This window comes from Leucoraja erinacea, chromosome 16, assembly GCF_028641065.1.
Source record: "Leucoraja erinacea ecotype New England chromosome 16, Leri_hhj_1, whole genome shotgun sequence".
Classification (NCBI taxonomy): Eukaryota; Metazoa; Chordata; class Chondrichthyes; order Rajiformes; family Rajidae; genus Leucoraja; species Leucoraja erinaceus.
This window is the reverse complement of record NC_073392.1, coordinates 31,687,078-31,704,382: the sequence shown is the minus strand read 5'-3', so window position 1 is coordinate 31,704,382 and position 17,305 is coordinate 31,687,078. Positions and strand designations below refer to the sequence as shown.

The window sequence follows — 17,305 nt, the reverse complement described above, 5'->3', positions numbered from 1 at the left end:
AATGGGCCAATCTCTGATGGTGAGTCACAAGGCCTTAAGGACTAGCATACTCAAATGAATGTGTGATGAGTGGGTTAGCAGCTTACGTACAGTGAGAAGTGATGACAGAACTATAGTAAACTCGGTGTAATGGGCAAAGCAAACAGCCAGTGTGAGGTTGCTTAGTGCAGAGGCTGAACCTGGGCACTTGCTCGAACCACTATTTTTCTTGGAGTGCATTCATGATCAGTAAACTGATCTTGCAGATGGGTGCAGGAGTTGATTGGCCTATCAAAATGCTGAAGAAATTGAGAAGCATCATATGTATCCATTTTCCCATGAAGTATACTTGATTGGTTATTTTAGTGATCTTTGGGCCTGTGGTATGTTTTGACAGTTTTGTAAAGTCCATGTTACCATACAAAGGATTTGGAAAGAAGAGTTATTTTTAAATGCTGTGTTCATTGGAGCAAATTGTATTTGCATATTTTTAAAAGATGTCAAGTATGTTGCTGTTTAAAATCACTCTAGTTTTGTTTTTCTTTGTAGACCCGATGATACTTTAATGTTTTAACTTGTCATGGTAATTGATTAGCACCAATGAACTGAGAAATTGGGGCTGCACTGTGTGTGGCGCAGCAGCAGAGTTGCTGCCTTATAGCACCAGAGACCTCGGTTCAATTCTGACCATGGGTGCTGTTTGTACGGAGTTTCTATGTTCTCCACGTGACTGTGTATGCTTTCTCTGGGAGCTCCGGTTTCCTCCCACATTCCAAAGACGTACAGGTTTGTAGGTTAATTGGCTTTTATTTAAAATTGTAAATTGTCCCTTGTGTGCAAGATAGTTCTGGCTTTGGTCGGCGTGGCCACGGTGGGCCGATGGGTACATTTCTGCGCTGTATTTCTGAACTCTATGTTATGAATTCTTTTACACTCTGACTATAAAGATTTAATAAAAAGAAATTGCTTCAGCCTAGTCCAGAAATGTCAACCAGATCCGCCAGGCAAGAAGAAGAAAGCGACCAGGCAAACATTTGCCAAACTGGCGTTTCTGATCGTGAAATGTCATTTTGATCTTTATCAAATAACATGACTTACTGATGGGACATGGTGATCTGTTCAGTATTTTTATTACGTAAGGGGGAGTAGTACTGAACAAAGTAAATTATTTCAAACTAACATTGAGATAAAATACTTTTGAATTGTACTGGACTTAATTAAACCAAATTTATTCTTGCTTTATCATTGGAAAAATCAAGTAACAGCACTTGCTTTAAATCACAGAGGGGATATTATTCCCATGGCTGGAATGTTGAAGCCCAAACATTGGTGTTCTCTTTCAATAACACCCAGCCTCTTGTTTTGTGATATTTCTGAAAATGGGTTTTGGTCATCAATTCTAATGTCATCTTTGCCATGAGTCTATTGTAAATTATCTTGTAAAGCACTTTGGGATATCTTATCACCTTGAAAGTGTTGTATAAACGGAACACTGTGAATTGTACTCTGTGTTGTTAAATATTGGCTATGTGTATGGGTTCCCTAAACTTAAGAAACAAACAGTCATGGCAGTGTCTAACTAGCTGCTGAAAAAAATATCAAGGGCAAGACTCTAAGCTTGTAACAGAGTGATGGATAACTTAAAAAAATAAGTATTTAAGGTGCAGCTTATATTTTTAGAATGGTGCTGATGATTGCATTGCAGAGGAAATTCATTAGCTGTTGCCAGGATCGGAAAATGTTAGCTCAGAGGAAAAAATGCATAAGTTAAGGTTGTTTTCTTTTGAACTAGGAGGCTGAGATACACATAATAGAGGTGTGTAAAATTGAGCAGCCTATATAGAGTGAATAGGAAGGACCTATTGAGTGGTCAAAATGTTAAGGGCATATATTTAAATTAATTTAATGGAAGGATTAGGGATGGGGTATGGAGACGAGGAAACATTTTCATCTGGAGGATAGTTGGAGTCTGGAACTAGTTTTAGATATTAGAGATACAAAGTGTAAAAGGGCTCTTCGGCCCACCAATTCCATGCCGACCAGCGATCTCCCCATGCACTAACACTATCTTATATACTAGGGACAATTTACAATTTTACAGAAGCCAATTAACCCACAAACCTGCATGTCTTTTGAGTGTGGAAGGGAAACAGAGCACCCGGAGAAAACCCATGCAATCACAGGGCGAACTTACAAACTCCATACAGACAGCACCCATAGTCAGGATCAAACCCATGATTGTCGCGCTGTGACTAAGGCAGCAACTCTATCGCTGCGCCACAGCCTCCCTGAAAAGTGTCAGAGATAGAAACTATCACCACATTTAAAGTTTTTAAGAAGGAACTGCCGATGCTGGAAAATCGAAGGTAGACAAAAATGCTGGAGAAACTCAGCGGGTGAGGCAGCATCTATTGAGCGAAGGAAATAGGCAAGGTTTTGTGTCGAAACTCTTCTTCAGACCCCATTTAAAGTGCCTGAACAATGTTATGATCTGCAGGGCTACAACCAAATGCATGCAGGTGGCTATAAGCTAGGTATCTCTTTGAGATCAGCATAAACACAAAAAAGACCTCCAGTTGATTTCTTGAAAATGTCTGTGATTCTGTTTGATGTTTGGGTGATATAATGCAGATGTGACATGCTGTGTTCTCGAACGTTCGTGCCCAATGATTTTGTGTTACTAATCCTTTCTTGGAGGGACTTCACTGTTTATATAAGGAATGGGATTCATTGCACTTTCAATTTTCCATCTAGTTAAAATTGTAGCTTGATTGGAGCCTGTGGATTTGCATAGTTGGCTCCATTCACATCTCAAGCAGCTACATCGTACACTATAACCTGGTGCTCTGTACCATACAGTCACCTGAGATGTCTTCATGGGAATATAATATTTGGGCTAAAATAGATTGTTTGTATCATTCTGAGGAGAGATCCTCCTTTAGCAAAAATCAGTAACACATGCGCCATTGTTCACTGGTTGACAAAAGTGGAATAGTGTTTTTGCTTTACCTCCCTGTTTAGTACTTGACTGCTGGTAGATTTATGTGGCATGAAAGACATGCTCATGCTGTGACAATCAAAGGATTGTTGTCTTTTTTTTTAAAAAGGGAAACAAAAATTAAAAGCTTTGATTTGTTGAAACTGGCAGCTGCAGGCAAATACTATAAACAATTTGAGCTTGGAAATAGAAGTGGATTTGTTTTCTGCATATATTTGTTGGAGTAGCAAGATGCAACATTAGCCTCTGTGCAAAACCACTGCCAGTGCATTACTGTTGGGGTGGGTTTGGGAGTGAGAGGTGGTTTCCATTTTTCCAAGTTCCACAACTTTGAACTGCTAAATGGAAACATTCTAGGGAATTCCTTCATAACATTCGTTCATGGGATGTGACCATTGCTGGACAGGCCAGGATTTGATGTCTGCCTTTGAACTGGGTGGCTTGTTGATCAATGACGTCAGTTGCATTTATAGATCTGGAACAAAAACGGGTGACTTAATTATAATCATGCATTGTCTTTCCACTGACTGGTTAGCAAGCAACAATTGCTTTTTACGGTACTTCGGTATACATGACAATAAACTAAACTAAATGAACTGAACAAAAAATTGGGCAAAGTTAGCACATATACTTCCTAGAAACGAGTCTTTTTATTTTACCATTCTGCATTTTTTAACCATTCTTTTGTGCTCATCATGACTAATACCAGCTTGTTCTATCTTTGTCCCGCCCCCTCCCCGACATCAGTCTGAAGAAGGGTTTCGACTCGAAACGTCACCCACCCTTCCTTCTCTCCAGAGATGCTGCCTGACCCACTGAGTTACTCCAGCATTTTGTGTCTACCTCCAATTTTTTAATCCAGATTTATTAAATTAAATGTAAATATCCCAATACTTTTTGACGTTGTGCCTCTATCAGGGATGAAAGTAAGAAATTTCTTAGTGATATGATCATGTAATGTTTTCGCTGGTATGGTTACAATGAAAACGTAGCTTTGGCCAATTTGTCATTTGAACTGTACTGACTTATTTTCATCTCTGCTCTAGATTAAAAGTTCAGTAATTTAACCACTGAAGTGTGTGATATCACAACATAGTTTCTCCTTTTCTCTGCACCTGTATGGGAGCTTGGACTGAACTGGAGAGATTGAAATGCCTCCCTATCAAGGCTTAATTGAGTCCCTCAGATACAAAGGACCATGTGGCCTTGTGTCATAAATATGGCCTAGGGTCATAAATGTCAATGATTCCATAATTGTTTGTCAGAGTTGCTCAAGGAATTGGCATAGAGAGACTAAAAACATGACAAAATGCTCTGACACTTGTACTGATGTGTTGTGCAAAGATTATAGTTTTGCTTTCATTAGTACATGGCAGATTGCAGAATGGGATTAACCCAAATATTAGACTTTAATGGATTCCATGCTATGAAAATGAAAGCAAAACTATAATTTGTATGTGTCAGAATTAGCAAGTATTTTTATGACGTTATTGTCCTATGTTCCTCAAATAATACACAGGTAATGTGTATGTGACATGGATCGAATCAACTGGGACTGGTCTTTGCTGCCTTTGTTTTCAGCTTTAACAAGGTGATAGTGTTAATCATTGAAAGGTTGATCAATCATCTGATCATTTGTACCTTCATACCAATATATGCCTATTAGTTTCTTCTACTCTTTTTCTCCCCTCCTACCCCCATCCCCAAATCCTCAAAATGCTGGCTTAACTCAGCGGGACAGGCAGCATTCTCTGGAGGGAAGGAATGGGTGATGTTTCGGTTGAGACCCTTCTTAAGACTGGTATTGGTGAATGGAAAATAGTTGAAATGGAACAGAATCTTTATGATAGGTTTACTTATCCAGAGGCTTCCAGTTTAAAAATAAATGTTGACCGTGTGTAGTGCAGTCCATTCAGTGCCAAGACTGTTTGTGTAGTTATCATAGGAGCAATGGAATCTGGCGCACATAATTGTCTGCACTCTTCTACAGAGCTTCACTGTGGCTAAAAGCGAGGATGGTCCATGGTTTGGTCAACCAAAGCTATGAGGTTGCTGGGGAGGGGAGGATTGAATTTGCACTGGAGGATGCAGCCTAGTAACATGTTGCACAACCTACTGGTTTAGGAACTGAAAGGTCTTGCGCGATGCAGAAACAAAATGGCATGAAAACGGAGTACCAGCATTTTGTTCTAAGTAATCCTGTACTGATTTTTTTGGAAGTGTGTGGTGGAAGTTTGCTGCTTTGCTGTGAGAAGAATTCTGAGGGAAAGTTGTGCAGTGCACTGCCAGTGGTTAGTTTCTGTGTGGTTGGTACCTGGGAGCCTTCAGCTCTATGCTGTGGATGAAATGTGGCTGGTGGTGAAAAGGAAACAAAAACACATTTTTCATGGATAACTCTATCTACACTTCGTCCTACCCCAGAAAATCAGCTAACATATCGAAAAACTTGAAAAACTGGATATATTTTGATGGATTAATTAACGTTGGGATTATTGTGTTTCCTGAAAGTATTTTAGGGCTGCTCAGGGGTTGAATTGTGGAGTTGGAGAAATTGAACTAAGAACATTTTGATGGAAATAATTCCTGTTTTTGTACTAGTTGTAAGAAAGTGGTGGTTGTAGCGGGAATGTTCATGCTGGACTCTACATGTCCTCATTTGCAGTTTTTGTGTCATTGAGCAGATGTGTCTTGTTCTTTCTTCCCAAGTTATCAATGATATTTGGGTAAACCACTCATGCCTCTTGCTTGTCCTGCATTGTCTTTTACTGTGGCATAGAATAACCTTATTGGAAGAATTTAGAGCAGTACAATTGTACATCAGTTGAAACAGATGCAAAGATTTACCTTCCATCTGTTGCTCACTTGGAGCATCTTGAGTTAATTTGTGACAGAATGGTGGAAGTTAAGAAGCCAGAAAGGTGAAATTTCAAGGTTGCCAAAATGTTGTAACGAATAATAACTAAATGTAGTAAAGAAATGTCAGCAACTGATCTTCTATCCTTTGCAGTTTGACTAGTTTAAAAACTTTGCAGACAAAACACAAATTTGCAGAAAATTTACAAAATTGAGTAAGTTATCTCTGGGCCCCAGATTTTATGCACCTCATTTAACAAAAAGTAATTCCCATTTTAGCTGCCAGAATTCCATCACAGTGGTAAGTTCCATTTGATTTATTGCCCCACAACAGTTTGAACCGGTGAAGGGTCTTTGACCTGAAATGTCAACTGTTTTTCTTTCTAAGAATGTCACATAAAATGCTATCAACAGCAGATTAGGTTTTAATTTCAGATTCAAGTATCTGCATTTTTGAAATATTTAGTGACAACAGTCCGTTTAAACAGCAAGCCTTTGTTTTCTCCCACAACGGAAGTGCCACACCAGAGTTGCTCAGCGTTTCATCTGCGAAGATTACAAGAGGAAGTCTACAATATGTGATTATATAAATTGAAATCCAAACCAGTGTCAGCAGTTAAACAACATAAAGATGCGGATTGCTCTCAAATAAAGTTCAGATCCTTTTCTTCATTTATGAAAGTAATTTCATTTGAAGTGTTCTCGGGGTTTGAATGACATTGAAACGGGGTATTTGGCCCATTCAGCCTTAGAGTGAAATCATAGCTCCTAATCCTGAGACATCCATCTTGAAATAAAGCCTAATTCTTCATTACATTTCCCCTTGTCTAGTTACACCTCAAATGAATCTTTTCTTACACTTATTACTCTGTTTTGCATAATTTTAGACTTTATTGAATATTGGAAGGGAACTCCATGATGGGTATAATTTTGTAGTTCTAGTATCAGTTTTTACTATTTTTACTATTTGTAAAATAGTAAAACTGGGGGTGTTTTTGGTCCATGTTATCCATTCCGTGGAAAGACTGTACATGATTGCAGTCCAGCTCTACAGTGTAAAGATGCAGGATAAAGGGAATAACGTTTAGTGCCAGATAAGGTCAGTAAAGTCCGATTAACGATAGACTGAGGGTCTCCAATGATGTAGATGAGGTAGGTCAGGACTGCTCTCATTGGTGATAGGGTGGTTCAGTTGCCTGATAACAGCTGGGAAGAAACTCCCCTGAAACTGGAGCGAAGCATTTTCACACTTCAGTACCTCTTGGCTGATGGGTAAGGGGAGATGAGGTCATAGTTATAAAATGAAGGGAAAGAGAGTTAAGAGTGATCGAAGGAAAAAAAAATGCTTCTATGCAGTGTGGGGTTAGAATCTGGAGTGCATTCCCTGCAGATGTGATGGAGGCAAATGGGAATTGGATAAGTACATAGTGAAGAAAAAATGGTAAGACTCTGGGGACAGGGCAGGGAGATGGAACTAGTGAGTTGCTTTGGTTTCGAGCCAATTGGACGAGGAGTCAAACGGCCATTTCCTGGCTGTAGCATTTCCGTGACGAGCGTTCTACTTTTTAAGTGTCTCCCTGCAGTGATGAACAGTATTTAGTTTGTATTCGTGTGACTTTATTAACCTGCATCTCTATATTAGTGGTTTGTACATCTATTCCCTTTGCTTCTCTTGTCATTTCAGATCCCCTTTTATTGCCATAAATTTAGACCGTTCCACTGATCTGTTCAAATGACATGCTAGGAGCATTTATGCCATCTCAATTGCGGTATAACCCGTGTTGAATTGACTTTAATTTCCAACTTATTTGCGCAAATATGATTTAAATCCCCAAGTCAAATCAAAATGGTAATATAGATCATATTTGCAGAAATTTTCCAATTTTCCCTTGTGATATTGAAAATCATTCAGCCCATCGAGTTTATGCCAGCTCAACAGAGCAGCCCTTCTAATTTTTGCTTGTAACCCCTTTCCCCCCCATATCCTCTCTACCTCACACAGCTGCTCTGCCCACCCAGAGTAGGGACATAATACTGTGGCCAATTAGCCCATCAATCTACACGTCTTTAGGATGTGGAAGGAAATTGGAGCATTAGTAAGAAACTCATGTGGTCACAAGGATAATGTGCAGACACTACACGGCACTGGAATTGTGTTTTTTTCAACAGCATGTGAACAGGCCCTTTGGCCCACAGTGTCCATGACGAACATGATGCTAAGCCCAACACTAAATAACAACAATAAAATATTGATCACTGTATTCGACTTCTGAACATTGAGCATCTCAAATAAATCAGCTCAAATAAACAAAGTTTCAGTGCCAGATTGTGGGGGGTTTTGTTGTTGTGAGCTGTTGGTGGCTAGAATACTGAATAAGAATTGGGAAGAGAATTTGCAGCCCCATTGCAAAAAAACTTTATTCTCCAAATTGATGGGGGGGAAGGGGGAGAAAGAAACATAAAAGCAATAATGTCAGCGACAGTTCTGCCTAAAAGTGCAAGCTTTCTGTTTGATATCCCCATAATAAATTAGTTTACTCATAACATGCTCCGTGATTGATTTTCAGGACGTGTTTATTTTGCTGAATACTGTTATTCTCTAACTCTGCAAATTTGTAACCAGTTACTGTAGCGGCCATGATGGTGATTTATTGCTTTACTTTACAAATGCAAAAGATCTGTAACCCACAGCTCCACAAACAGGAGCAAATAAACCTCAAAAGCACAATCACTGCCAGAGCTATGCCTGGCTTGCAGGATGAAGTGGAGGTAGAGGGATGGAATTTGGTGTCAGCATATATTTGAGGTTGATCTCTTTGGAAATAAAAGGGATCAAACGATGTGAGAGATGATTAGGCATCAAAGTATTGAATGGTGGTATAGAACCCAGGGGCGGAATAGCCTACTCATGGTTTTCTCTGGGTCTATGTGGCAAAAAGGGGATGAACTGGCAGAAGCTGCACTGACTGGAACAATGAGCTGTGCTGCATAAGCAGTAAACATGGAGATGATTTTGGAGACGCAAGGAAGTGCAGATGCTGGAATTGTGTAGAACACAAAGTGCTAGAGTTAACTTGCCGGCTCAGACATCATCTGGAGAACATGGATAGACAGCTTTTTGGGTCAGGGCCATTCAAAGATGATTGTGGGCAGGATCTTAAGTTCCTTTGACCTTTTAACACATTTATTTTGGCCATGCAATGTAAATTTTTGATTCCGATAACAATTTGGACTATCTTCTGTTCTTGGCATTAGGCTTGTGTGGTGAGTAACGTGTGGAACATTTTTAATCATCCAGTATGGAGAAAAGATTTTTTAACGTGAAATTTTGTTTTTCTCCCTTCATTGGATTTTGTTCTATCTTTAGGTGCAGTTAGTTGCCCTGTATTATACTCCAATCTACACCAGAAACATTTGGAAATCCTTTAGGTCAGGCCATACCTTTTTGATTAAAAAATAACTAGAGCCTGAGCTTTAACTGAAAATTGCTGATCAAGATAGTTTTCACACTTTTTACATTGCCTGACTTGCTGAATGTGCACAATGTTTTGATTTATTTCCCTTTTTTTTGCACCACAAGGCACAATATCTTTTTTCTATTGACTACATTATGAGTCAATGGGGTTCTGGGCTTATGACTTGCAGCAAAGCTAGTTTACTTATTAATTATCTTATTGAAGAGTGCGGGCATATAAATTGCTAGACTAAAAAATTGTGAAATTTCTTCAGTAAACACAAATAGAGGATAGAGAAATTTTAATTGTACAATGTTTGGTACAGAATATCATGAAATAATGGGTGTTCTAGCAGCACAATCACCTCTGTAATGTTGGTGTTCCATATATTAGAGCAAGTCACTTAAGGGCCGGTCCCACCAGCATGCGCCTGCATGCAGCAAGCGCGACCTAACGTTCCATAACATATTTGTTTTACGAGACAGGGTTGTTAGCCATGTGCTCAACCTCCAACCTGGAGGACCAGTGGATCGCACTTCGTCGCGCCTCTACCCTTCGACCTGTCCAGCATGGGAGACCCTAACAGGAGACGAATCTCCCGCTGGCATAACTCTAAGGGTCACTGAGACAAACGAGCTCACCGACCACGACAAGGTTGCAATCCAACGGGGAGGAGCAAGTCACAAGTGACTGCAAATGCTGGAATCTTGAGCAAAAACTGATGTGCTGGAGGAACACAGCAGGTCAGGCAGGGTTGGGGGAGAGACCGTAAAAGAGAAAGGGTGGAGCAAAGCCTGGCAAAGTGATAGGTGGATATAGGTGTAGTAAGGCTGGAGCTGAAAAGGATGCAAAAGGGTGTCAGATAAGGAAAGAAGAGTGAAAAATGAAACTGGAGGGATTGATTGGAATGGGTCGTGGGTGTGGAACCGGAGTGGGGGAGGGGATGACGGCAAAATGCGGTACGCGGGGTTGGGAGATGAGAATACGGAAGAGCAGGGTAACTAGGGAGGCAGGAGAAATGTGTGCACATCGGGGTGGTGAGGAGGGCAGGGGAAAGATAGGAGAAAGAAAGTGCTCCAGCACTTTAAAAAATATATATACAATTTTTCAAACTTGCAGAGCAGCTGTAGATGATGCATAATCAATTTATGCATACGGTGAGCATCCCCCTAAATTCTTGTGCTTGTAGATGCTGAATGGCCAAAGTATTAGGAAGTTTGATATGATTAACACCACAGTTTAGCAGGGCTCGAAATTAACGGTTGCCCAAGTGTCAATGACCACCCAAAGTGCTGCCGGCAACCTAAACGCAGAGTCATTTTGCCCGGCTTGGCACTGCAGATACTGGTTTATACCGAAGATAGACACAGAAAACTGGAGTAACTCTGGGTCAGGCAGCATCTCTGGAGAAAAGGAACGTGACGTTTTGTGTTGGCGACGGCTGTATTGCGGGGCAAAGATATTAGGTGCTTGGTGACGAAGGGTCGGAGCGAATGATGGGCCCCGCACAGCAGTGGCCGCGACAGCGGCTCCACCTCTTCCTCCTCCTGCACCGCGCCCGCCCTGATAGCCGCTGCTGCCTGCCACTCTGCGAACCGCGCTTTCAAAACAAACCATCTCGCACGCCGAGGCCGGGAGGGAGGGGGAGGCCTCTTTCTACCGTCTGAAGCAGTTGCAACAAAGATCCTATAGCTATAGGATCTTTGAGCTGCTCCGCTCGGCCCCGCACCTTGCTGGTGGAGGAGGGGAGGCAGTGGCGAGGAGATCCCAACCGCATCCCCCTTTGGCGGTGGACAAGGACGGCCAAGGCGGCTGCAGTTTTGAAGTCTATTTCTTCTATCTAACTGCATTTCCATTGTAGAAAATTGTTGCTCAGTGTCATTGCAAATTTGGAATGCTAAGAATTAATTCCAGTTGTTACTTAATAGGGGCAACAGAGAAGCAATATCATACAGGGCTAGGTGCTGATGCTGGAGAAACGATGCAGCAAGAAATGTTTTCATCTGCTTCAGTAATCATGGAATTGTAGGACGCATTAAGGTCGGATTTTAATGTCATCCACAGCCTGGCAGACTCCAATAAGAATTAAATCACAAAATTTCCTCAATAGTGTAGAAAACCTCTCTTCAACCCATGGTATTTAACCTATTGCAATGTCCTGCTGCTTTACGTTTGTGCTTTACTAACTTTCCCAGGAACACATTCGTGTTACTTCAAATGCTACCCGTGGTAATAAGTTCCACTTATTACTAAGAGGATGAAGGTTTTTTCCCCTTTTGATTTGATGGCATCTTGTATTTATGACCTAGCTTTAGCTGCCCCTAAAATGGAAAAATCGGTGAGCCCGATGTGGCATTGATCACCAGCGGGGAGTGGAGAATGAATCTTGAATGGAAAAATGCATTGATGTAAAGTAGGTCTTAGAGTTAATGGGAGATGCATTAAACCATTTTATCTGTTGATTTCTTCCAAGTCCCATTGTCAATGCTACAACCTTGATAAATGCTAAGATCTGTTACTTAAGACCATTTAAAAAAACATCAACTATTCTGATATATGTAGTTAAAACAGAAATCTCATTCTGTGTAGTGTTTGTACTGTTCCTTTTGATGCCTACCTCATCACTCAGATAAGATATAGTCCAGTTATTGCCTCAATTTGCCAGTAAATATTATTTGAAATCTACATTTTTTTGCTTCATGTTTCCTGTATGAGATGGAACATTGATTGTAGCTATTGATGTTCCTGATATTCAGATCCATCTCTTGGTTCAATTTATTGATTGAATTGTCATTGGACATTTATAATTTGCTAATTGAACTTTGCATGACCAATTGGTACTGCAGCCATGTTAATGCAGGGGATGTAGCCTCCAGCTGTTGTGGTCTGTTGAAGGGTCCGCAAGTACAACATTCATTCTGTATCCGAAATTAGATGGGGATATTCTGACTCCTTGCATTTTAAACAAGCACGAATGATGATGCAGAACAGGAGCAGTCCATGAGCCCCACGCTGGCCATGATGCAGAACAGGAGCAGTCCATGAGCCCCACGCTGGCCTTGAGTCACCAGTCACATTCCTCGGCCGTTTCTCTCGGCAATGTAAATCACTTCCCTTTCAAGTATTTATGCAATATCCTTTGTGACAGTTACTTCTAATTTTGTTACAACCATCCTTTCAGGAACTAGATTGGGACCATCATAACTCGGTGTTGTTTAAAAACAAAAATCGGCGTATTTCCCCTCTGGCATTTGACTCTAGGCTCTGGTTAGCAATCTCTGTGTAGCTAGAAACTGGTTTCCGCTTCAAAGCTCTTGAAAACGTTAAACACGTCTACTATATTGTCCTGTAAGTTATAGGAGCAGAATTGGGCTATTTGGCTCATCAAGTCTACTCCGCCATTCAATCGTGGCTGATCTATCTTTCTAAGGAAGCCCATTCTCCTCTCTTCGCCTCATAACTCCTGACACCCACACTAATCAAGAATTTGTCAATCTCAGCCTTAAAAATATCCATTGTCTTGGCCTCCACTTCCGTCTGTGGCAATGAATTCCACAGATTCACTTCCTGCTGACTAAAGAAATTGTCAGCGGGAGATGGCATTAAGAAATTCCTCCTCATCTCCTTTATAAAGGTACGTCCTTTTATTCTGTGTCTAGACACTCCCACTAGTGGAAACATCCTCTCCACATTGACGCAATCCAGGCCTTTCACTATTCGGTAAGTTTCAATGAGGTCCTCCCTCAACCTTCTCAACTCCAGCGAGTACAGGCCCAGTGCTCATCATAGGTTAACCAGATAATTCTCGTAAACGTCCACAACCACCACTGATGTTTTTGGGTTGATTGTACCATAAGAGAGAATTTTATCTCTTGCGAATCCTCTATTCATCTGTTGGTTATAGGTGTTGGCGAGGCGAGCATTAAGGATGCACTTCCTCAATTGAAATGGCGATAAGCAATACACGCTCATTTATTGCCTATTGACATTTCTGTTGAGAAGGCCCATTCTTGATTTGTTTTATTCCTTCAGATTATGCCACTTCCTCAGTGCTATTGGGAAAGAAGTCCCAGGAATTGGACACTGACAAAGGACCAACTATAGGTATCAAAATTGGATTGATGTGTGCCTCGGGAGAGATAATGCAAACATTCTACCAATTAATAGAATAATATGCTCAGAGAAAATGTGACCAGGAGCAGACTCTGGCCCATTTGAGCCTTCTTTGCCATTTCATACAATCATTGCTGATTTTCTATCTCAAAACTATATTTCTATTTACTCCCTATATCCTTGAGCTTTTTATTGTAATGTCTATTATGTCCATAATTTCTTTCTTTATGCATGGTTTTGTTTTCAAATTTGTTATATTATTCATTATATGAGTTAAAACCTCATTATTATAATATTGAAAAACCTGCATGGAGATATTAATATTTTATTTCTAAATGATTATAAAAGTCTTAGTTTGTTAATTGCGCCCTGCTGAAGGTTTGTGTCAGGGGATTTGGAACAGAATTTTTCGGTTTTGATGTTCAGAATTTATGTTCTATGTGAGAGGTATTCTATGGACCAGTTTCTTGCCTTTCCGTTTTATTTTAGTGTGTAAACAAAGCAAAATCCTGGTAGCCATTAAGTCGGCATCAGCATTTGTCAAGATAAGTTGTATGACAGAATAGCGTCCTTTTTGTATTTATGAATCTGGTTATGTTTGCTTATTGATGTCTACTTCAGGAATTAGATTCCCTCGGCTCCAGAAATATTACTATGCACATAGAATAATGGATGAATTTATACCCTAATGATTAAAATGCAGACCAGACTTCAAAATCTTATTGTAAGTGAGTGGCTGTTTTGCAAACAACTTAAAAAAAATAAATGCATAGGCTCGGGGAGAGAGATTTTAAGAGGGACCTCAGGGCACCCTTATCACTCAATGGATAGTACATATGTTGAATGAGCTGCCAGAGGAAGCTATGGAAGTCAAAACAATTGTGACTTTCAAAAGACGTTCGGACAGATGGATGGATTGGCAGGCTTGAGGATTATGCGGCAAATGCAGGCACATGGGACAAGCTCAGTGTGAAAATTTGATTAGCGTGGATAAGGTGGACCAAAGGCCCTGTTTCCCTGCTGTATAGTTCTGAGTCTTAAAATAAAATTGGAAGATTGAGGTTGGACAGGTACATGGATAGAAACATTTTGGGGATTATAGGCCAAACACAGGCACTCGGGATTAGCTCAGATGGACAGTTTGGTCAGCGTGGACGAGTTGGGCCGAAGATCATGTTTCCATGCTTTATAATCCTGTAACTCTGACCAATGGTCTCTATTTGCTCAGCATGTCCTCTGCAGAAGGGAAGCTCACGGTGAGCACTGTGGAGCCGTGTGAGATCGGACCCAGTGGTCGCCGTGAATATCCAGTGGCCAACGAGAACGGACCCAGCAGCCGACTAGATGCCGAGGATGGACCGAAGAGCACATTGAACCCGCGACCACTGAGAATGAGGACAAAACGGCCATGTGTGGCGGCAGGCCTGGCTCTCCTGTGCGATGAAGGACCCAGCAGGCCGCTGTCTGCAGAAGCTCTGAAGCCCCGAAGACTGGAGAGTCGAGGATAAGGGAGCCACTGATGGCGATGGACGGGAGGGGTAGGCCGGTAGGAGAGGGACGAGGATATTGCCTCCAGCACCTTCAAGGTCAGCTGCAGGAGGCTTCCCCGGAGTTACGGAGGCGGTCGTCAGAGGAAAAGGACGTCTGATCACGGGCCTGCAGCAGCCTGCGGCTTACCTAGAACGGGGTCGCTCCAGTACTTCTAAAACGTGGACCGGACTTGATGGACAGTTTTTTTTTTTTTAGAAAAGGCGCCAAAATATGGCAACTGTGCATTTGTGGTTGTGCAAAAATAATTTTACTGTGCTGTGCATACGTGACAATAAAGAACCATTAAAAAAAATCATTTTATTGGACATTAAATTACAGCTGTTAATATACTGAGCAGTAAGTTGACTTGATAATTGCTTTCATTTATCATGATCCAGTGATTGCAGTACTCAACTTTCAATTTGATCAAACTGTTAGTCATCAATGATTAGCTGTATTTAATGTGGTGAAACTGTTATGACAAATTATAACTGCTTGGTTGACTTATTTGCAATGGGTTAGGAGTTTAGCATTGCTCCAATTGGTTTGGGCGAAAAATGTTCACTGAGCATTAAACTTATTGAAGTTCTGCACATTGAAGGTCAGTTTATTGACCTGCATGGCAAGTGGGCACAGGTGATTGCATGACTGAGTTAAAATCCGATCCATGATGCATGCATAGCAATAGTCTGGAATAATTTAATTGCTACAATTATAAAAGACATTCACTATACTTCCCTATCAAAGCAGTCGCTTCAGACCAGTCTGAAGAAGGGTCATAACCCAAAACGTCACCCATTCCTTTTCTCCAGAGATGCTGACTGACCTGCCGAGTTGCTCCAGCTCTTTGTGACTATCTTTTATTTACGATGAGTTTCCCACGTGGCAGTAGAACCGTACACCACCACAATCTTTAACCTCATGGCTTGTAATATTCCAAACCTATTATTATCAAGATAGAGAAGCAATCAATGAGAAGTGCAGAAGGTATGGCAGGAGCAGTGCCAGGCATACCTAAAAATGAGTGCCAAATTAGTGCAGCTGCTATATGGGATGAAATCCATGCTAAACACTAAATAGTTGAATGACTGCAATTCTCATAGCCAGTGAATCAGATTGAAACATTGCAATCCAAGTACATCCAATGGTGAACAATTAAACACCAAACGGGATGAAAAAACCTCTCTGCCCTTGATCATGATGTGACCCGGTGTGTGAGTGCTAAAATGAGACTGAAGCATATGCAATCCTGTTGAGCTGGATGTGCTAAACTGATAATCCATTCTGGCTGCTCTGTGAGATACCGACCATCACAGAAGCTAGTCTTCAGCCAGTTTTACTCACTTCATGCAATATCATCTAGAAATGATATTTTGGGCGGCACAGTGATGCAGGGTAGAGATGCTGCCTTTCAGTGCCACGGACCCTGCTTCGATCCTGACTGTGGGTGCTGTTTGTATGTTCTCCTTGTGATTGCGTGGGGTTTTCTTGCTTGCTCCGGTTTCCTCTCACACTCAAATCGTGCAGATTTGTAGGTTAATTGGGTTTGGTAAAGATTGTAAAATTGTCCCTAGTGTGTAGATAGTGCTATGAACTTCTCCCTATAGCTCACACCCTCTAGTCCTGGCAACATCCTCGTAAATCTTCTATGTACCCTTTCCAGCTTTATAATATATTTCATAAAGCCTGGTGCCCAGAACTGAATACAATGTTCTAAATGTGGCCTTACCAACATCTTGCAACATGACCTCCCAACTTCTATACTCAATACTCTCTGATGAAGGCCAATGTGCCAAAAGCCATTTTGACCACCCAATCTACTCCACCTTCAAGGAACCATGCACCTGCACTCCTAGATCCCTCTGCTCTACAACACTCCTCAGAGCCCTACCATTCACTGTGTAAGTCCTGCTCATGTTAGATTTCCCAAAATGCCACACCTAATTTCTCTGTATTAAATACCAGCAACCATTTCTCAGCGCACCTGGCCAATCGATCAAGATCCTGCTGCAATGTTTCACAATCACCTTCACTATCTAAAAAAACCCACCCATTTTTGTATCATCTGCAAACGTGATAATTTTGCCGTGTATGCTTTCATCCAAATCATTGATATATGTATTCAACATTTACAGCTCTGCCCTCATCGACCTTTTTGGTTACATATTAAGTTCAATAAGGTGCAGGCAGCATCTGGGGTTTAGAGGAGGGGGGATGGAGGAAGGCTAGATGCCTTTTTGGTCAGGACCCTTCAGTCCAAACCCAAAGCATCATCTGTCCACTCTTCCACTCCCCCTCCCTCCCACCCACAGATGCTGCCTAACCCACTGAGTTCCCCATTATTTCATTCCTCCCTCCCTGGCCCCCGCTCCCTGGT

The 17,305-nt window shown here is 41.3% G+C and overlaps 1 protein-coding gene across 2 annotated transcripts in view; it reads left to right on the top strand.

Moving 5' to 3' along the window:
- Window positions 1-17,305, top strand: part of LOC129704748 (guanine nucleotide-binding protein G(i) subunit alpha-2) — a 201,870-nt gene that overhangs the window by 73,607 nt on the left and 110,958 nt on the right. The gene's annotated exons all lie outside the window — the stretch shown is intronic.